Source organism: Hyla sarda, unplaced genomic scaffold, assembly GCF_029499605.1.
Source record: "Hyla sarda isolate aHylSar1 unplaced genomic scaffold, aHylSar1.hap1 scaffold_610, whole genome shotgun sequence".
NCBI classification, from domain to species: Eukaryota; Metazoa; Chordata; class Amphibia; order Anura; family Hylidae; genus Hyla; species Hyla sarda.
This window is the reverse complement of record NW_026610625.1, coordinates 103586-124899: the sequence shown is the minus strand read 5'-3', so window position 1 is coordinate 124899 and position 21314 is coordinate 103586. Positions and strand designations below refer to the sequence as shown.

The 21314-nt window shown below is 46.8% G+C and overlaps 8 non-coding genes and 1 pseudogene across 8 annotated transcripts; all 9 read right to left on the bottom strand.

Moving 5' to 3' along the window:
• Window positions 1-1320: 1320 nt before the first annotated feature.
• On the bottom strand, window positions 1321-1511 carry LOC130341087 (U2 spliceosomal RNA). The gene has a single exon (XR_008881086.1). It is a non-coding gene; the product is annotated as a U2 spliceosomal RNA (small nuclear RNA).
• A 2103-nt stretch (window positions 1512-3614) lies between these two features.
• On the bottom strand, window positions 3615-3805 carry LOC130341086 (U2 spliceosomal RNA). Its single transcript, XR_008881085.1, has one exon. It is a non-coding gene; the product is annotated as a U2 spliceosomal RNA (small nuclear RNA).
• A 2091-nt stretch (window positions 3806-5896) lies between these two features.
• Window positions 5897-6087, bottom strand: LOC130341028 (U2 spliceosomal RNA). The gene has a single exon (XR_008881043.1). It is a non-coding gene; the product is annotated as a U2 spliceosomal RNA (small nuclear RNA).
• A 2091-nt stretch (window positions 6088-8178) lies between these two features.
• LOC130341085 (U2 spliceosomal RNA) lies at window positions 8179-8369 on the bottom strand. Its single transcript, XR_008881084.1, has one exon. It is a non-coding gene; the product is annotated as a U2 spliceosomal RNA (small nuclear RNA).
• A 2073-nt stretch (window positions 8370-10442) lies between these two features.
• On the bottom strand, window positions 10443-10633 carry LOC130341083 (U2 spliceosomal RNA). Its single transcript, XR_008881083.1, has one exon. It is a non-coding gene; the product is annotated as a U2 spliceosomal RNA (small nuclear RNA).
• A 2088-nt stretch (window positions 10634-12721) lies between these two features.
• On the bottom strand, window positions 12722-12911 carry LOC130341036 (U2 spliceosomal RNA). The gene has a single exon (XR_008881049.1). It is a non-coding gene; the product is annotated as a U2 spliceosomal RNA (small nuclear RNA).
• A 2795-nt stretch (window positions 12912-15706) lies between these two features.
• LOC130341045 (U2 spliceosomal RNA) lies at window positions 15707-15924 on the bottom strand (annotated as a pseudogene).
• A 2086-nt stretch (window positions 15925-18010) lies between these two features.
• Window positions 18011-18201, bottom strand: LOC130341081 (U2 spliceosomal RNA). Its single transcript, XR_008881081.1, has one exon. It is a non-coding gene; the product is annotated as a U2 spliceosomal RNA (small nuclear RNA).
• Window positions 18202-20307: 2106 nt separating this feature from the next.
• Window positions 20308-20498, bottom strand: LOC130341080 (U2 spliceosomal RNA). Its single transcript, XR_008881080.1, has one exon. It is a non-coding gene; the product is annotated as a U2 spliceosomal RNA (small nuclear RNA).
• Between the last annotated feature and the right edge of the window lie 816 nt (window positions 20499-21314).

Sequence of the window (21314 nt, the reverse complement as noted above, 5' to 3'; positions counted from 1 at the left end):
AGTGGTATTGAGTGACATCACAGCACAGTGCTAAGGCTCCTGGGCCTGGACACAGCAGCGGCTGCAATATCTCAACGGAGAATACGTTTATATATATGTGTGTGTGTGCGCGTATATATATATATATATATATATATATATATATATTTCTCCGCCGAAATCACTTTTAAACCCATTTCCACCTTTTTTTCCCTTCTCTTCCTCTTACTTTTTTTTAACGTTTTTTTACGTTTTTCTCCTTTTCGCCTCTTTTCTGGGCGTATTATTCTTCTTTTTCTTCTTTTTTTTCGTCTAATGCATACCCCGTCAGTGCAGCAATGCTTATTCGATACCGCCAGCAGATGGAGACACTGGGGGATAATTTTCTAAGGATTTATACTGATTTTTCCTGTCTGAATTTGTCGCACAGAAAGTTGCAGGCCAAATATGTGTGACATTTCTGCGACTTTAGCTTCTAGAGCATTTTTACAACATTATACATAGGTGCTGAATACATAAAAAGCGACTGTTCAGCGACAGACAAGTCGCATCGGCTGAAAGTAGGCCAGAATGTCAGTCCATGTTGGAGCAGGTTTAGATACAGTCTAAAGTATAGATCTCAAAGTCTGTGCACAGAATTTAGCAAGGGCCTCGCACCTTCTGATGCATCAGGTAGGTGCACAATAGCATAGCCTAACCCTCTGTACTTTGGTCTATATTGATGCGGGACATAGACAGCCAGCTGATGACCAATCCATTAGTGCAATGGATGGCTGGAAGCATTTGTCTTTGCCTTTGCAATACCACAGAAGCAATGCATGGTCAATGTACAGCAATGACACACCTTTGTGAACAACCAGGAGACCCCCCCCCCCCCCATGTTATGTTACATAGTTACATAGTTAGTACGGTCGAAAAAAGACATATGTCCATCAAGTTCAACCAGGGAATTAAGGGGTAGGGGTGTGGCGCGATATTGGGGAAGGGATGAGATTTTATATTTCTTCATAAGCATTAATCTTATTTTGTCAATTAGGAACATTCAGCACCCACCCGCTATCAAGGCAGCTGCCTATCATGTCATGCCCTACCTGCACAGGTGTGCTGGCTACTCAAATGATCCAATTAAGGAGGCCATTTAGTCAGCAGCAGCAGAAGTCCTGTGCCTGGACGCTCCAACAGCGGCCAGACACAAGCAGAAGCAGAAGCAGCAGAAGCAGCAGCAGCACCACCTTTTGTTTTTTGGCTGCAGCAGCAGCAAGGCCCACAGGGCTGGCTAGCTGGCTAGCCAGCAAGCAGGTAGCAATGAAAGTAGGAATCTTTCTTTTTAACCCTGTAAGGGGGTGGTGCACTGTACCCGAAGATACTGCCATATCGGGTCAATGCATAGGGCGACGGAAGCAAGCTTCGAAATCGGCCCCCGTTCTCAAAAATCCATTTAATATATGGTCCCCAGATAGGGGACGTATCAGATATTAAACTGATAAGAACAGATACTACACTTGATCTTAGCCAAAAGGCCGAGAAGCGATAACCGTGAAAGGGGCGGGCCCAACAAGGTGCCCTTCATGGGCACTATCACTGCTTGCTGTCAGGGAGGCTGCCAGACAATTTTCCATGCACACTCTGGGCTGGGGGGCAGTCAACCACCAGTACACACAGCAGAACCTAAACCCATACCATTATTGCTAAGCAGCAAGACAGGGGCCCATTGCACTCCCACGGGGCCTTTTTAAATGCAATCCATAACCCGGATTTGCCAGGAACCCTTCTTACTCCTCCTACTTGCATGTGACACTGGGCTTAGGATCTGCATAGGAAACACACACACAAGCACACACCTACCTTTGTTGCCTGCAGATGCCTCCTTGGCTGTCCCCAAACGGTATCAAACCAACACCCACGGGAAGCTGTAAGCATAGAGGACATGCCTGCACCCCATTGGACTTACCTGTGTGGGTTAAACCCGGGTTATTTGACAACCTATGGCGGTGATGGTTCTGCTCAGGCAGAGCAGTGCTGATGCTCCTCATAAAGCTGTCGCTGCTGTGAAGGTTCTAGGTGACATCACAAATCCCTATGGTTACATACACAACAAAGCTGGGTTGTTGTTGTTTACACTCTGCAAGGCCTGTGGAAGTGAGTGACATCATAGCACTGTAGTTCTGAGGGTTCTAGATGGATGCAACAATCTCCTGTTGCTTCTATGAAGGCCATAATAGACGACATCACCAAACAGCTCCATAGTCACATACACAGCAAAGGAGAGATGTTGTTTACACCTAGTGATGTCAGTGGTATTGAGTGACATCACAGCACAGTGCTAAGGCTCCTGGGCCTGGACACAGCAGCGGCTGCAATATCTCAACGGAGAATACGTTTATATATATGTGTGTGTGTGCGCGTATATATATATATATATATATATATATATATATATATATATATATATATATATATATTTCTCCGCCGAAATCACTTTTAAACCCATTTCCACCTTTTTTTCCCTTCTCTTCCTCTTACTTTTTTTTAACGTTTTTTTACGTTTTTCTCCTTTTCGCCTCTTTTCTGGGCGTATTATTCTTCTTTTTCTTCTTTTTTTTCGTCTAATGCATACCCCGTCAGTGCAGCAATGCTTATTCGATACCGCCAGCAGATGGAGACACTGGGGGATAATTTTCTAAGGATTTATACTGATTTTTCCTGTCTGAATTTGTCGCACAGAAAGTTGCAGGCCAAATATGTGTGACATTTCTGCGACTTTAGCTTCTAGAGCATTTTTACAACATTATACATAGGTGCTGAATACATAAAAAGCGACTGTTCAGCGACAGACAAGTCGCATCGGCTGAAAGTAGGCCAGAATGTCAGTCCATGTTGGAGCAGGTTTAGATACAGTCTAAAGTATAGATCTCAAAGTCTGTGCACAGAATTTAGCAAGGGCCTCGCACCTTCTGATGCATCAGGTAGGTGCACAATAGCATAGCCTAACCCTCTGTACTTTGGTCTATATTGATGCGGGACATAGACAGCCAGCTGATGACCAATCCATTAGTGCAATGGATGGCTGGAAGCATTTGTCTTTGCCTTTGCAATACCACAGAAGCAATGCATGGTCAATGTACAGCAATGACACACCTTTGTGAACAACCAGGAGACCCCCCCCCCCCCCATGTTATGTTACATAGTTACATAGTTAGTACGGTCGAAAAAAGACATATGTCCATCAAGTTCAACCAGGGAATTAAGGGGTAGGGGTGTGGCGCGATATTGGGGAAGGGATGAGATTTTATATTTCTTCATAAGCATTAATCTTATTTTGTCAATTAGGAACATTCAGCACCCACCCGCTATCAAGGCAGCTGCCTATCATGTCATGCCCTACCTGCACAGGTGTGCTGGCTACTCAAATGATCCAATTAAGGAGGCCATTTAGTCAGCAGCAGCAGAAGTCCTGTGCCTGGACGCTCCAACAGCGGCCAGACACAAGCAGAAGCAGAAGCAGCAGAAGCAGCAGCAGCACCACCTTTTGTTTTTTGGCTGCAGCAGCAGCAAGGCCCACAGGGCTGGCTAGCTGGCTAGCCAGCAAGCAGGTAGCAATGAAAGTAGGAATCTTTCTTTTTAACCCTGTAAGGGGGTGGTGCACTGTACCCGAAGATACTGCCATATCGGGTCAATGCATAGGGCGACGGAAGCAAGCTTCGAAATCGGCCCCCGTTCTCAAAAATCCATTTAATATATGGTCCCCAGATAGGGGACGTATCAGATATTAAACTGATAAGAACAGATACTACACTTGATCTTAGCCAAAAGGCCGAGAAGCGATAACCGTGAAAGGGGCGGGCCCAACAAGGTGCCCTTCATGGGCACTATCACTGCTTGCTGTCAGGGAGGCTGCCAGACAATTTTCCATGCACACTCTGGGCTGGGGGGCAGTCAACCACCAGTACACACAGCAGAACCTAAACCCATACCATTATTGCTAAGCAGCAAGACAGGGGCCCATTGCACTCCCACGGGGCCTTTTTAAATGCAATCCATAACCCGGATTTGCCAGGAACCCTTCTTACTCCTCCTACTTGCATGTGACACTGGGCTTAGGATCTGCATAGGAAACACACACACAAGCACACACCTACCTTTGTTGCCTGCAGATGCCTCCTTGGCTGTCCCCAAACGGTATCAAACCAACACCCACGGGAAGCTGTAAGCATAGAGGACATGCCTGCACCCCATTGGACTTACCTGTGTGGGTTAAACCCGGGTTATTTGACAACCTATGGCGGTGATGGTTCTGCTCAGGCAGAGCAGTGCTGATGCTCCTCATAAAGCTGTCGCTGCTGTGAAGGTTCTAGGTGACATCACAAATCCCTATGGTTACATACACAACAAAGCTGGGTTGTTGTTGTTTACACTCTGCAAGGCCTGTGGAAGTGAGTGACATCATAGCACTGTAGTTCTGAGGGTTCTAGATGGATGCAACAATCTCCTGTTGCTTCTATGAAGGCCATAATAGACGACATCACCAAACAGCTCCATAGTCACATACACAGCAAAGGAGAGATGTTGTTTACACCTAGTGATGTCAGTGGTATTGAGTGACATCACAGCACAGTGCTAAGGCTCCTGGGCCTGGACACAGCAACGGCTGCAATATCTCAACGGAGAATACGTTTATATATATGTGTGTGTGTGCGCATATATATATATATATATATATATATATATATATATATATATATATTTCTCCGCCGAAATCACTTTTAAACCCATTTCCACCTTTTTTTCCCTTCTCTTCCTCTTACTTTTTTTTCACGTTTTTTTACGTTTTTCTCCTTTTCGCCTCTTTTCTGGGCGTATTATTCTTCTTTTTCTTCTTTTTTTTCGTCTAATGCATACCCCATCAGTGCAGCAATGCTTATTCAATACCGCCAGCAGATGGAGACACTGGGGGATAATTTTCTAAGGATTTATACTGATTTTTCCTGTCTGAATTTGTCGCACAGAAAGTTGCAGGCCAAATATGTGTGACATTTCTGCGACTTTAGCTTCTAGAGCATTTTTACAACATTATACATAGGTGCTGAATACATAAAAAGCGACTGTTCAGCGACAGACAAGTCGCATCGGCTGAAAGTAGGCCAGAATGTCAGTCCATGTTGGAGCAGGTTTAGATACAGTCTAAAGTATAGATCTCAAAGTCTGTGCACAGAATTTAGCAAGGGCCTCGCACCTTCTGATGCATCAGGTAGGTGCACAATAGCATAGCCTAACCCTCTGTACTTTGGTCTATATTGATGCGGGACATAGACAGCCAGCTGATGACCAATCCATTAGTGCAATGGATGGCTGGAAGCATTTGTCTTTGCCTTTGCAATACCACAGAAGCAATGCATGGTCAATGTACAGCAATGACACACCTGTGTGAACAGCCAGGAGACCCCCCCCCCCCCCCCCATGTTATGTTACATAGTTACATAGTTAGTACGGTCGAAAAAAGACATATGTCCATCAAGTTCAACCAGGGAATTAAGGGGTAGGGGTGTGGCGCGATATTGGGGAAGGGATGAGATTTTATATTTCTTCATAAGCATTAATCTTATTTTGTCAATTAGGAACATTCAGCACCCACCCGCTATCAAGGCAGCTGCATATCATGTCATGCCCTACCTGCACAGGTGTGCTGGCTACTCAAATGATCCAATTAAGGAGGCCATTTAGTCAGCAGCAGCAGAAGTCCTGTGCCTGGACGCTCCAACAGCGGCCAGACACAAGCAGAAGCAGAAGAAGCAGCAGCAGCACCACCTTTTGTTTTTTGGCTGCAGCAGCAGCAGCAAGGCCCACAGGGCTGGCTAGCTGGCTAGCCAGCAAGCAGGTAGCAATGAAAGTAGGAATCTTTCTTTTTAACCCTGTAAGGGGGTGGTGCACTGTACCCAAAGATACTGCCATATCGGGTCAATGCATAGGGCGACGGAAGCAAGCTTCGAAATCGGCCCCCGTTATCAAAAATCCATTTAATATATGGTCCCCAGATAGGGGACGTATCAGATATTAAACTGATAAGAACAGATACTACACTTGATCTTAGCCAAAAGGCCGAGAAGCGATAACCGTGAAAGGGGCGGGCCCAACAAGGTGCCCTTCATGGGCACTATCACTGCTTGCTGTCAGGGAGGCTGCCAGACAATTTTCCATGCACACTCTGGGCTGGGGGGCAGTCAACCACCAGTACACACAGCAGAACCTAAACCCATACCATTATTGCTAAGCAGCAAGACAGGGGCCCATTGCACTCCCACGGGGCCTTTTTAAATGCAATCCATAACCCGGATTTGCCAGGAACCCTTCTTACTCCTCCTACTTGCATGTGACACTGGGCTTAGGATCTGCATAGGAAACACACACACAAGCACACACCTACCTTTGTTGCCTGCAGATGCCTCCTTGGCTGTCCCCAAACGGTATCAAACCAACACCCACGGGAAGCTGTAAGCATAGAGGACATGCCTGCACCCCATTGGACTTACCTGTGTGGGTTAAACCCGGGTTATTTGACAACCTATGGCGGTGATGGTTCTGCTCAGGCAGAGCAGTGCTGATGCTCCTCATAAAGCTGTCGCTGCTGTGAAGGTTCTAGGTGACATCACAAATCCCTATGGTTACATACACAACAAAGCTGGGTTGTTGTTGTTTACACTCTGCAAGGCCTGTGGAAGTGAGTGACATCATAGCACTGTAGTTCTGAGGGTTCTAGATGGATGCAACAATCTCCTGTTGCTTCTATGAAGGCCATAATAGACGACATCACCAAACAGCTCCATAGTCACATACACAGCAAAGGAGAGATGTTGTTTACACCTAGTGATGTCAGTGGTATTGAGTGACATCACAGCACAGTGCTAAGGCTCCTGGGCCTGGACACAGCAGCGGCTGCAATATCTCAACGGAGAATACGTTTATATATATGTGTGTGTGTGCGCGTATATATATATATATATATATATATATATATATATATATATATATTTCTCCGCCGAAATCACTTTTAAACCCATTTCCACCTTTTTTTCCCTTCTCTTCCTCTTACTTTTTTTTCACTTTTTTTTACGTTTTTCTCCTTTTCGCCTCTTTTCTGGGCGTATTATTCTTCTTTTTCTTCTTTTTTTTCGTCTAATGCATACCCCATCAGTGCAGCAATGCTTATTCAATACCGCCAGCAGATGGAGACACTGGGGGATAATTTTCTAAGGATTTATACTGATTTTTCCTGTCTGAATTTGTCGCACAGAAAGTTGCAGGCCAAATATGTGTGACATTTCTGCGACTTTAGCTTCTAGAGCATTTTTACAACATTATACATAGGTGCTGAATACATAAAAAGCGACTGTTCAGCGACAGACAAGTCGCATCGGCTGAAAGTAGGCCAGAATGTCAGTCCATGTTGGAGCAGGTTTAGATACAGTCTAAAGTATAGATCTCAAAGTCTGTGCACAGAATTTAGCAAGGGCCTCGCACCTTCTGATGCATCAGGTAGGTGCACAATAGCATAGCCTAACCCTCTGTACTTTGGTCTATATTGATGCGGGACATAGACAGCCAGCTGATGACCAATCCATTAGTGCAATGGATGGCTGGAAGCATTTGTCTTTGCCTTTGCAATACCACAGAAGCAATGCATGGTCAATGTACAGCAATGACACACCTGTGTGAACAGCCAGGAGACCCCCCCCCCCCCCATGTTATGTTACATAGTTACATAGTTAGTACGGTCGAAAAAAGACATATGTCCATCAAGTTCAACCAGGGAATTAAGGGGTAGGGGTGTGGCGCGATATTGGGGAAGGGATGAGATTTTATATTTCTTCATAAGCATTAATCTTATTTTGTCAATTAGGAACATTCAGCACCCACCCGCTATCAAGGCAGCTGCCTATCATGTCATGCCCTACCTGCACAGGTGTGCTGGCTACTCAAATGATCCAATTAAGGAGGCCATTTAGTCAGCAGCAGCAGAAGTCCTGTGCCTGGATGCTCCAACAGCGGCCAGACACAAGCAGAAGCAGAAGCAGCAGAAGCAGCAGCAGCACCACCTTTTGTTTTTTGGCTGCAGCAGCAGCAAGGCCCACAGGGCTGGCTAGCTGGCTAGCCAGCAAGCAGGTAGCAATGAAAGTAGGAATCTTTCTTTTTAACCCTGTAAGGGGGTGGTGCACTGTACCCGAAGATACTGCCATATCGGGTCAATGCATAGGGCGACGGAAGCAAGCTTCGAAATCGGCCCCCGTTCTCAAAAATCCATTTAATATATGGTCCCCAGATAGGGGACGTATCAGATATTAAACTGATAAGAACAGATACTACACTTGATCTTAGCCAAAAGGCCGAGAAGCGATAACCGTGAAAGGGGCGGGCCCAACAAGGTGCCCTTCATGGGCACTATCACTGCTTGCTGTCAGGGAGGCTGCCAGACAATTTTCCATGCACACTCTGGGCTGGGGGGCAGTCAACCACCAGTACACACAGCAGAACCTAAACCCATACCATTATTGCTAAGCAGCAAGACAGGGGCCCATTGCACTCCCACGGGGCCTTTTTAAATGCAATCCATAATCCGGATTTGCCAGGAACCCTTCTTACTCCTCCTACTTGCATGTGACACTGGGCTTAGGATCTGCATAGGAAACACACACACAAGCACACACCTACCTTTGTTGCCTGCAGATGCCTCCTTGGCTGTCCCCAAACGGTATCAAACCAACACCCACGGGAAGCTGTAAGCATAGAGGACATGCCTGCACCCCATTGGACTTACCTGTGTGGGTTAAACCCGGGTTATTTGACAACCTATGGCGGTGATGGTTCTGCTCAGGCAGAGCAGTGCTGATGCTCCTCATAAAGCTGTCGCTGCTGTGAAGGTTCTAGGTGACATCACAAATCCCTATGGTTACATACACAACAAAGCTGGGTTGTTGTTGTTTACACTCTGCAAGGCCTGTGGAAGTGAGTGACATCATAGCACTGTAGTTCTGAGGGTTCTAGATGGATGCAACAATCTCCTGTTGCTTCTATGAAGGCCATAATAGACGACATCACCAAACAGCTCCATAGTCACATACACAGCAAAGGAGAGATGTTGTTTACACCTAGTGATGTCAGTGGTATTGAGTGACATCACAGCACAGTGCTAAGGCTCCTGGGCCTGGACACAGCAGCGGCTGCAATATCTCAACGGAGAATACGTTTATATATATGTGTGTGTGTGCGCGTATATATATATATATATATATATATTTCTCCGCCGAAATCACTTTTAAACCCATTTCCACCTTTTTTTCCCTTCTCTTCCTCTTACTTTTTTTTCAAGTTTTTTTACGTTTTTCTCCTTTTCGCCTCTTTTCTGGGCGTATTATTCTTCTTTTTCTTCTTTTTTTTCGTCTAATGCATACCCCATCAGTGCAGCAATGCTTATTCAATACCGCCAGCAGATGGAGACACTGGGGGATAATTTTCTAAGGATTTATACTGATTTTTCCTGTCTGAATTTGTCGCACAGAAAGTTGCAGGCCAAATATGTGTGACATTTCTGCGACTTTAGCTTCTAGAGCATTTTTACAACATTATACATAGGTGCTGAATACATAAAAAGCGACTGTTCAGCGACAGACAAGTCGCATCGGCTGAAAGTAGGCCAGAATGTCAGTCCATGTTGGAGCAGGTTTAGATACAGTCTAAAGTATAGATCTCAAAGTCTGTGCACAGAATTTAGCAAGGGCTTCGCACCTTCTGATGCATCAGGTAGGTGCACAATAGCATAGCCTAACCCTCTGTACTTTGGTCTATATTGATGCGGGACATAGACAGCCAGCTGATGACCAATCCATTAGTGCAATGGATGGCTGGAAGCATTTGTCTTTGCCTTTGCAATACCACAGAAGCAATGCATGGTCAATGTACAGCAATGACACACCTGTGTGAACAGCCAGGAGACCCCCCCCCCCCCCCCATGTTATGTTACATAGTTACATAGTTAGTACGGTCGAAAAAAGACATATGTCCATCAAGTTCAACCAGGGAATTAAGGGGTAGGGGTGTGGCGCGATATTGGGGAAGGGATGAGATTTTATATTTCTTCATAAGCATTAATCTTATTTTGTCAATTAGGAACATTCAGCACCCACCCGCTATCAAGGCAGCTGCCTATCATGTCATGCCCTACCTGCACAGGTGTGCTGGCTACTCAAATGATCCAATTAAGGAGGCCATTTAGTCAGCAGCAGCAGAAGTCCTGTGCCTGGACGCTCCAACAGCGGCCAGACACAAGCAGAAGCAGAAGCAGCAGAAGCAGCAGCAGCACCACCTTTTGTTTTTTGGCTGCAGCAGCAGCAAGGCCCACAGGGCTGGCTAGCTGGCTAGCCAGCAAGCAGGTAGCAATGAAAGTAGGAATCTTTCTTTTTAACCCTGTAAGGGGGTGGTGCACTGTACCCGAAGATACTGCCATATCGGGTCAATGCATAGGGCGACGGAAGCAAGCTTCGAAATCGGCCCCCGTTCTCAAAAATCCATTTAATATATGGTCCCCAGATAGGGGACGTATCAGATATTAAACTGATAAGAACAGATACTACACTTGATCTTAGCCAAAAGGCCGAGAAGCGATAACCGTGAAAGGGGCGGGCCCAACAAGGTGCCCTTCATGGGCACTATCACTGCTTGCTGTCAGGGAGGCTGCCAGACAATTTTCCATGCACACTCTGGGCTGGGGGGCAGTCAACCACCAGTACACACAGCAGAACCTAAACCCATACCATTATTGCTAAGCAGCAAGACAGGGGCCCATTGCACTCCCACGGGGCCTTTTTAAATGCAATCCATAACCCGGATTTGCCAGGAACCCTTCTTACTCCTCCTACTTGCATGTGACACTGGGCTTAGGATCTGCATAGGAAACACACACACAAGCACACACCTACCTTTGTTGCCTGCAGATGCCTCCTTGGCTGTCCCCAAACGGTATCAAACCAACACCCACGGGAAGCTGTAAGCATAGAGGACATGCCTGCACCCCATTGGACTTACCTGTGTGGGTTAAACCCGGGTTATTTGACAACCTATGGCGGTGATGGTTCTGCTCAGGCAGAGCAGTGCTGATGCTCCTCATAAAGCTGTCGCTGCTGTGAAGGTTCTAGGTGACATCACAAATCCCTATGGTTACATACACAACAAAGCTGGGTTGTTGTTGTTTACACTCTGCAAGGCCTGTGGAAGTGAGTGACATCATAGCACTGTAGTTCTGAGGGTTCTAGATGGATGCAACAATCTCCTGTTGCTTCTATGAAGGCCATAATAGACGACATCACCAAACAGCTCCATAGTCACATACACAGCAAAGGAGAGATGTTGTTTACACCTAGTGATGTCAGTGGTATTGAGTGACATCACAGCACAGTGCTAAGGCTCCTGGGCCTGGACACAGCAGCGGCTGCAATATCTCAACGGAGAATACGTTTATATATATGTGTGTGTGTGCGCGTATATATATATATATATATATATATATATATATATATATATATTTCTCTGCCGAAATCACTTTTAAACCCATTTCCACCTTTTTTTCCCTTCTCTTCCTCTTACTTTTTTTTCACGTTTTTTTACGTTTTTCTCCTTTTCGCCTCTTTTCTGGGCGTATTATTCTTCTTTTTCTTCTTTTTTTTCGTCTAATGCATACCCCATCAGTGCAGCAATGCTTATTCAATACCGCCAGCAGATGGAGACACTGGGGGATAATTTTCTAAGGATTTATACTGATTTTTCCTGTCTGAATTTGTCGCACAGAAAGTTGCAGGCCAAATATGTGTGACATTTCTGCGACTTTAGCTTCTAGAGCATTTTTACAACATTATACATAGGTGCTGAATACATAAAAAGCGACTGTTCAGCGACAGACAAGTCGCATCGGCTGAAAGTAGGCCAGAATGTCAGTCCATGTTGGAGCAGGTTTAGATACAGTCTAAAGTATAGATCTCAAAGTCTGTGCACAGAATTTAGCAAGGGCCTCGCACCTTCTGATGCATCAGGTAGGTGCACAATAGCATAGCCTAACCCTCTGTACTTTGGTTTATATTGATACGGGACATAGACAGCCAGCTGATGACCAATCCATTAGTGCAATGGATGGCTGGAAGAATTTGTCTTTGCCTTTGCAATACCACAGAAGCAATGCATGGTCAATGTACAGCAATGACACACCTGTGTGAACAGCCAGGAGACCCCCCCCCCCCCATGTTATGTTACATAGTTACATAGTTAGTACGGTCGAAAAAAGACATATGTCCATCAAGTTCAACCAGGGAATTAAGGGGTAGGGGTGTGGCGCGATATTGGGGAAGGGATGAGATTTTATATTTCTTCATAAGCATTAATCTTATTTTGTCAATTAGGTACATTCAGCACCCACCCGCTATCAAGGCAGCTGCCTATCATGTCATGCCCTACCTGCACAGGTGTGCTGGCTACTCAAATGATCCAATTAAGGAGGCCATTTAGTCAGCAGCAGCAGAAGTCCTGTGCCTGGACACTCCAACAGCGGCCAGACACAAGCAGAAGCAGAAGCAGCAGAAGCAGCAGCAGCACCACCTTTTGTTTTTTGGCTGCAGCAGCAGCAAGGCCCACAGGGCTGGCTAGCTGGCTAGCCAGCAAGCAGGTAGCAATGAAAGTAGGAATCTTTCTTTTTAACCCTGTAAGGGGGTGGTGCACTGTACCCGAAGATACTGCCATATCGGGTCAATGCATAGGGCGACGGAAGCAAGCTTCGAAATCGGCCCCCGTTCTCAAAAATCCATTTAATATATGGTCCCCAGATAGGGGACGTATCAGATATTAAACTGATAAGAACAGATTTAAAAAGTACATTTAAACGCATGTTAAGAACATAAAACCACTGTTTTTCCATTTTTGCCTTCTTCTTACCTGCTTTGATAAAAAAAAATCTGATTTTAGATTTGGTGCCCTCCCACCAGTGCAGCATAGGCTCGTGGGGTTTTCTTTGTGATTGCCAGCATTGGTAGGTCCGCACAAACTCCTCTTTTATCTCAGGGTCCTCTAGGAGTGTGGTGTTTAATCTCCAGAGGCCCCTTTTTGCTTTTTGCTCCCCCTCTAGCTCCAGGCCCACCAAGAGGAGCTTATGATCAGAGAAGATATTCTGCTCGAGCGTGCATTTCAGGGGTTTAAAAGCTCTAGAGGAAAAAATAAAATCGATTCTGGAGCTCACTCTTCCATTGGACCATGTGGCGCCCGGGTCCTCCGGCAAGAGATCCTTCCAGCAATCTTTCAAATTAAAATCATCAATAAAATTTTTAAGCAGGTAAGAAGTGCGGTCTTTACGATTAATATCCCCACCCTGCCGGTGTTCCCCATCACGTATGCAGTTAAAATCACCTCCCACCAGCAGGGGGGAAGACCCAACACAAAACAGTGGTAAAATTTCAAATAGTTCTGCCCGCTCCTGTTTATCAGGAGGGGCATACACATTTAAAACACGAATTAAAAGTCCATTAAAATATAGATGAATTAAAAGAGCTCTGCCAGGCACAATCTCAGTTACTGTATGAATAGAAAAGGACTGGCCTCGGCAGAGCAGCCCAACACCCACAGAACGACAGTCATTTGCACCGGACCATATGGATGGGCCCAGCTTCCAGTCTTCTTTTAAGTCTTTATAGTCCATTTTACTAGGGATTCCACATTCTTGTAGCAGGCAAAGGTCAAAGTCACATGTCTCTAGATAAGAAAATAAAGCAGCCCTGCGATCAGGGCTCTTTAAGGACCTCACATTGAGTGAGGCAATTTTTACAGGGATAGGCATAGTTTATGGAGAGTCCGTGCTTGGAGAATCAAAGTCAATAATAAGCTGCGTACCGTCATCCCCCGCCTGCGGGGTCATCAGCTCCTTGATGTTCTGAGGGTCGGAGCTTGAGATCGATGATGCCCCGACCCTGAGCTCGCTCTCGTCCGAACTACGGCACGCCGCTTTCCTTTGAATGTCTTCCTCTTCTTCTTCTCTTTGTCTTTTAAATGTCACACTGCTGTCCATATCCTCTGTGTTGCTCTCACTCGATGTAATCTCTGGCCCCCGGCTGATGGATCTGCGTCTTCTTTCATCTTTTGACGACTGGAACTGCTGCACAGGGGCCTGTGAGGCCTCTTTTCCGGAACCTTTGCCGCTACCTTGGGAAGTTTTCATCGCTTGTTCCCCAGCAAGCGTTGCTGAGGACTGTTGCTGAAAACTTCCCCATCGATCGACGATGGCCAGTTTTACCCACCGGGTCCACTGCTGGCGGGGCAGCAAACCCTGGTTTGGCGCCACTTGTCTTCTTGGCCCTGTCCTGTATAGGCGGAGTAACAGGACCGGGCTCAGACCTGGCCACCTGGCTCCCCTTCCGGCGGGCTTTCACCGGGGCCTCTTCGTCCGGAGCAGGGCGACCCTGGGCCAAGCCAGTACCTGGCTTATGTTGCAATTTTGGGTCCACCTCTGCCCCCACCGAGGCCCGTCGGCTGCCACCCGCCACAGGTGAGCCCCCTTCAGAAGTTTTGGCGGGCTCTTGAGCCAGGTAGGAAGTCGATCGACGTCTTTCAATTTCCCGGGCAGTAAACTCGATCACCCGCCCGGGCTTCGTGGAATCCCCATGGCCTCCCCCTAGCACTACCACCGGTGGGCCCCCCGATGGAGCACCAGAGGTCTTGGGCCTGGACCCATCAGTACCTGCCATCTGGGGTTTGGGCATCTTAAAAAAGGACGTCTTTTGTCCTGTCCCCTCTTTGGGTGGGCCCAGCCTTGACCCACCCATCGTAGTTTTTGCTTTATGGGGACAGGAATTAAAATTGTGATTTTCCTCTCCGCAGAGGTTGCACCTTATCGTATGGCTACATCTTGAGGCTATGTGACCTTCTTGGCCACACCTATTGCAGCGAATCACACGCTCCGCGCCGCAGGTCTCCTGGGTGTGGCCAAACCTCAAGCAATTTCGGCAATACATAGGCATTTGAGGATTGAACAGGAAGCCCCGAACTCTCCCGATGGCAAAATTTGGGGGCGGATGGCAAAGACCCCCAATACCACCGGGATCCTTACGGAGCTTGACCCAGAACTTCCTCTTGCCGTTCCAGAACCGCACGGAATTCAAGATTTTGTTTGCGAATCGCACCTCTTCGCAGTATCGTCGAAGAAAAGTGGCTATATCCTCCGTGGTCACATGAGGGCTGTGCATAGCCACCACCAACGGTATATGTTCCTCACCATAGAGGAACTGGAACGAAAGACCGTCGAGTCGATCGTCCCTCTGGTCCGCACCAGACAAGGTTGCATAGATGTTATCGCAACACGCCGTGGCCGTGAAGGTGACGGTATACAGGCCACGGCTTTCCTGGTCATTTAGACACAGGATGTCCTCCCTATTGAGGCGGAAGTAGTCAAGAAGAATCACCTCCGCAATGAAGCGGAGGTTCTTCAACTGACGATGGCTCTCCGACACCTCTATGCGGATGGTATTTCGCATCGACATTTCCCCAGAGGGGAAAGCCCAGGAGAACGGCATCTTCCACACCCAGGGACTAAGCCCCTTCCCCAATAGCAGCAGGGGCTCGGAATCCCGCTATAAAAGCGGAACCCTTACCCAAGGCAGAGGTCGGGGGTACCCTAGGTGCTTCCGAAGCTACAGGTAACGCTCAACGTACCGAAAATGCCTTCTGAGACACAAGGTCCCAGAGACAGGGGGATCGCAACCCGTTGTCTGTGGACTAAGCCCGCTCCCCAATAGCAGCAAGGGGGTGAAGTCCCTCCGTAAGGAGAGACAATCCCCCAAGGCCGAGAAGCGGGGTACCACAGACACCTTCCGACCAGACCAAATGCAGATACTACACTTGATCTTAGCCAAAAGGCCGAGAAGCGATAACCGTGAAAGGGGCGGGCCCAACAAGGTGCCCTTCATGGGCACTATCACTGCTTGCTGTCAGGGAGGCTGCCAGACAATTTTCCATGCACACTCTGGGCTGGGGGGCAGTCAACCACCAGTACACACAGCAGAACCTAAACCCATACCATTATTGCTAAGCAGCAAGACAGGGGCCCATTGCACTCCCACGGGGCCTTTTTAAATGCAATCCATAACCCGGATTTGCCAGGAACCCTTCTTACTCCTCCTACTTGCATGTGACACTGGGCTTAGGATCTGCATAGGAAACACACACACAAGCACACACCTACCTTTGTTGCCTGCAGATGCCTCCTTGGCTGTCCCCAAACGGTATCAAACCAACACCCACGGGAAGCTGTAAGCATAGAGGACATGCCTGCACCCCATTGGACTTACCTGTGTGGGTTAAACCCGGGTTATTTGACAACCTATGGCGGTGATGGTTCTGCTCAGGCAGAGCAGTGCTGATGCTCCTCATAAAGCTGTCGCTGCTGTGAAGGTTCTAGGTGACATCACAAATCCCTATGGTTACATACACAACAAAGCTGGGTTGTTGTTGTTTACACTCTGCAAGGCCTGTGGAAGTGAGTGACATCATAGCACTGTAGTTCTGAGGGTTCTAGATGGATGCAACAATCTCCTGTTGCTTCTATGAAGGCCATAATAGACGACATCACCAAACAGCTCCATAGTCACATACACAGCAAAGGAGAGATGTTGTTTACACCTAGTGATGTCAGTGGTATTGAGTGACATCACAGCACAGTGCTAAGGCTCCTGGGCCTGGACACAGCAGCGGCTGCAATATCTCAACGGAGAATACGTTTATATATATGTGTGTGTGTGCGCGTATATATATATATATATATATATATATATATATATATATATTTCTCCGCCGAAATCACTTTTAAACCCATTTCCACCTTTTTTTCCCTTCTCTTCCTCTTACTTTTTTTTAACGTTTTTTTACGTTTTTCTCCTTTTCGCCTCTTTTCTGGGCGTATTATTCTTCTTTTTCTTCTTTTTTTTCGTCTAATGCATACCCCGTCAGTGCAGCAATGCTTATTCGATACCGCCAGCAGATGGAGACACTGGGGGATAATTTTCTAAGGATTTATACTGATTTTTCCTGTCTGAATTTGTCGCACAGAAAGTTGCAGGCCAAATATGTGTGACATTTCTGCGACTTTAGCTTCTAGAGCATTTTTACAACATTATACATAGGTGCTGAATACATAAAAAGCGACTGTTCAGCGACAGACAAGTCGCATCGGCTGAAAGTAGGCCAGAATGTCAGTCCATGTTGGAGCAGGTTTAGATACAGTCTAAAGTATAGATCTCAAAGTCTGTGCACAGAATTTAGCAAGGACCTCGCACCTTCTGATGCATCAGGTAGGTGCACAATAGCATAGCCTAACCCTCTGTACTTTGGTCTATATTGATGCGGGACATAGACAGCCAGCTGATGACCAATCCATTAGTGCAATGGATGGCTGGAAGCATTTGTCTTTGCCTTTGCAATACCACAGAAGCAATGCATGGTCAATGTACAGCAATGACACACCTTTGTGAACAACCAGGAGACCCCCCCCCCCCCATGTTATGTTACATAGTTACATAGTTAGTACGGTCGAAAAAAGACATATGTCCATCAAGTTCAACCAGGGAATTAAGGGGTAGGGGTGTGGCGCGATATTGGGGAAGGGATGAGATTTTATATTTCTTCATAAGCATTAATCTTATTTTGTCAATTAGGAACATTCAGCACCCACCCGCTATCAAGGCAGCTGCCTATCATGTCATGCCCTACCTGCACAGGTGTGCTGGCTACTCAAATGATCCAATTAAGGAGGCCATTTAGTCAGCAGCAGCAGAAGTCCTGTGCCTGGACGCTCCAACAGCGGCCAGACACAAGCAGAAGCAGAAGCAGCAGAAGCAGCAGCAGCACCACCTTTTGTTTTTTGGCTGCAGCAGCAGCAAGGCCCACAGGGCTGGCTAGCTGGCTAGCCAGCAAGCAGGTAGCAATGAAAGTAGGAATCTTTCTTTTTAACCCTGTAAGGGGGTGGTGCACTGTACCCGAAGATACTGCCATATCGGGTCAATGCATAGGGCGACGGAAGCAAGCTTCGAAATCGGCCCCCGTTCTCAAAAATCCATTTAATATATGGTCCCCAGATAGGGGACGTATCAGATATTAAACTGATAAGAACAGATACTACACTTGATCTTAGCCAAAAGGCCGAGAAGCGATAACCGTGAAAGGGGCGGGCCCAACAAGGTGCCCTTCATGGGCACTATCACTGCTTGCTGTCAGGGAGGCTGCCAGACAATTTTCCATGCACACTCTGGGCTGGGGGGCAGTCAACCACCAGTACACACAGCAGAACCTAAACCCATACCATTATTGCTAAGCAGCAAGACAGGGGCCCATTGCACTCCCACGGGGCCTTTTTAAATGCAATCCATAACCCGGATTTGCCAGGAACCCTTCTTACTCCTCCTACTTGCATGTGACACTGGGCTTAGGATCTGCATAGGAAACACACACACAAGCACACACCTACCTTTGTTGCCTGCAGATGCCTCCTTGGCTGTCCCCAAACGGTATCAAACCAACACCCACGGGAAGCTGTAAGCATAGAGGACATGCCTGCACCCCATTGGACTTACCTGTGTGGGTTAAACCCGGGTTATTTGACAACCTATGGCGGTGATGGTTCTGCTCAGGCAGAGCAGTGCTGATGCTCCTCATAAAGCTGTCGCTGCTGTGAAGGTTCTAGGTGACATCACAAATCCCTATGGTTACATACACAACAAAGCTGGGTTGTTGTTGTTTACACTCTGCAAGGCCTGTGGAAGTGAGTGACATCATAGCACTGTAGTTCTGAGGGTTCTAGATGGATGCAACAATCTCCTGTTGCTTCTATGAAGGCCATAATAGACGACATCACCAAACAGCTCCATAGTCACATACACAGCAAAGGAGAGATGTTGTTTACACCTAGTGATGTCAGTGGTATTGAGTGACATCACAGCACAGTGCTAAGGCTCCTGGGCCTGGACACAGCAGCGGCTGCAATATCTCAACGGAGAATACGTTTATATATATGTGTGTGTGTGCGCGTATATATATATATATATATATATATATATATATATATATATATATATATATATATATATATTTCTCCGCCGAAATCACTTTTAAACCCATTTCCACCTTTTTTTCCCTTCTCTTCCTCTTACTTTTTTTTAACGTTTTTTTACGTTTTTCTCCTTTTCGCCTCTTTTCTGGGCGTATTATTCTTCTTTTTCTTCTTTTTTTTCGTCTAATGCATACCCCGTCAGTGCAGCAATGCTTATTCGATACCGCCAGCAGATGGAGACACTGGGGGATAATTTTCTAAGGATTTATACTGATTTTTCCTGTCTGAATTTGTCGCACAGAAAGTTGCAGGCCAAATATGTGTGACATTTCTGCGACTTTAGCTTCTAGAGCATTTTTACAACATTATACATAGGTGCTGAATACATAAAAAGCGACTGTTCAGCGACAGACAAGTCGCATCGGCTGAAAGTAGGCCAGAATGTCAGTCCATGTTGGAGCAGGTTTAGATACAGTCTAAAGTATAGATCTCAAAGTCTGTGCACAGAATTTAGCAAGGGCCTCGCACCTTCTGATGCATCAGGTAGGTGCACAATAGCATAGCCTAACCCTCTGTACTTTGGTCTATATTGATGCGGGACATAGACAGCCAGCTGATGACCAATCCATTAGTGCAATGGATGGCTGGAAGCATTTGTCTTTGCCTTTGCAATACCACAGAAGCAATGCATGGTCAATGTACAGCAATGACACACCTTTGTGAACAACCAGGAGACCCCCCCCCCCCCATGTTATGTTACATAGTTACATAGTTAGTACGGTCGAAAAAAGACATATGTCCATCAAGTTCAACCAGGGAATTAAGGGGTAGGGGTGTGGCGCGATATTGGGGAAGGGATGAGATTTTATATTTCTTCATAAGCATTAATCTTATTTTGTCAATTAGGAACATTCAGCACCCACCCGCTATCAAGGCAGCTGCCTATCATGTCATGCCCTACCTGCACAGGTGTGCTGGCTACTCAAATGATCCAATTAAGGAGGCCATTTAGTCAGCAGCAGCAGAAGTCCTGTGCCTGGACGCTCCAACAGCGGCCAGACACAAGCAGAAGCAGAAGCAGCAGAAGCAGCAGCAGCACCACCTTTTGTTTTTTGGCTGCAGCAGCAGCAAGGCCCACAGGGCTGGCTAGCTGGCTAGCCAGCAAGCAGGTAGCAATGAAAGTAGGAATCTTTCTTTTTAACCCTGTAAGGGGGTGGTGCACTGTACCCGAAGATACTGCCATATCGGGTCAATGCATAGGGCGACGGAAGCAAGCTTCGAAATCGGCCCCCGTTCTCAAAAATCCATTTAATATATGGTCCCCAGATAGGGGACGTATCAGATATTAAACTGATAAGAACAGATACTACACTTGATCTTAGCCAAAAGGCCGAGAAGCGATAACCGTGAAAGGGGCGGGCCCAACAAGGTGCCCTTCATGGGCACTATCACTGCTTGCTGTCAGGGAGGCTGCCAGACAATTTTCCATGCACACTCTGGGCTGGGGGGCAGTCAACCACCAGTACACACAGCAGAACCTAAACCCATACCATTATTGCTAAGCAGCAAGACAGGGGCCCATTGCACTCCCACGGGGCCTTTTTAAATGCAATCCATAACCCGGATTTGCCAGGAACCCTTCTTACTCCTCCTACTTGCATGTGACACTGGGCTTAGGATCTGCATAGGAAACACACACACAAGCACACACCTACCTTTGTTGCCTGCAGATGCCTCCTTGGCTGTCCCCAAACGGTATCAAACCAACACCCACGGGAAGCTGTAAGCATAGAGGACATGCCTGCACCCCATTGGACTTACCTGTGTGGGTTAAACCCGGGTTATTTGACAACCTATGGCGGTGATGGTTCTGCTCAGGCAGAGCAGTGCTGATGCTCCTCATAAAGCTGTCGCTGCTGTGAAGGTTCTAGGTGACATCACAAATCCCTATGGTTACATACACAACAAAGCTGGGTTGTTGTTGTTTACACTCTGCAAGGCCTGTGGAAGTGAGTGACATCATAGCACTGTAGTTCTGAGGGTTCTAGATGGATGCAACAATCTCCTGTTGCTTCTATGAAGGCCATAATAGACGACATCACCAAACAGCTCCATAGTCACATACACAGCAAAGGAGAGATGTTGTTTACACCTAGTGATGTCAGTGGTATTGAGTGACATCACAGCACAGTGCTAAGGCTCCTGGGCCTGGACACAG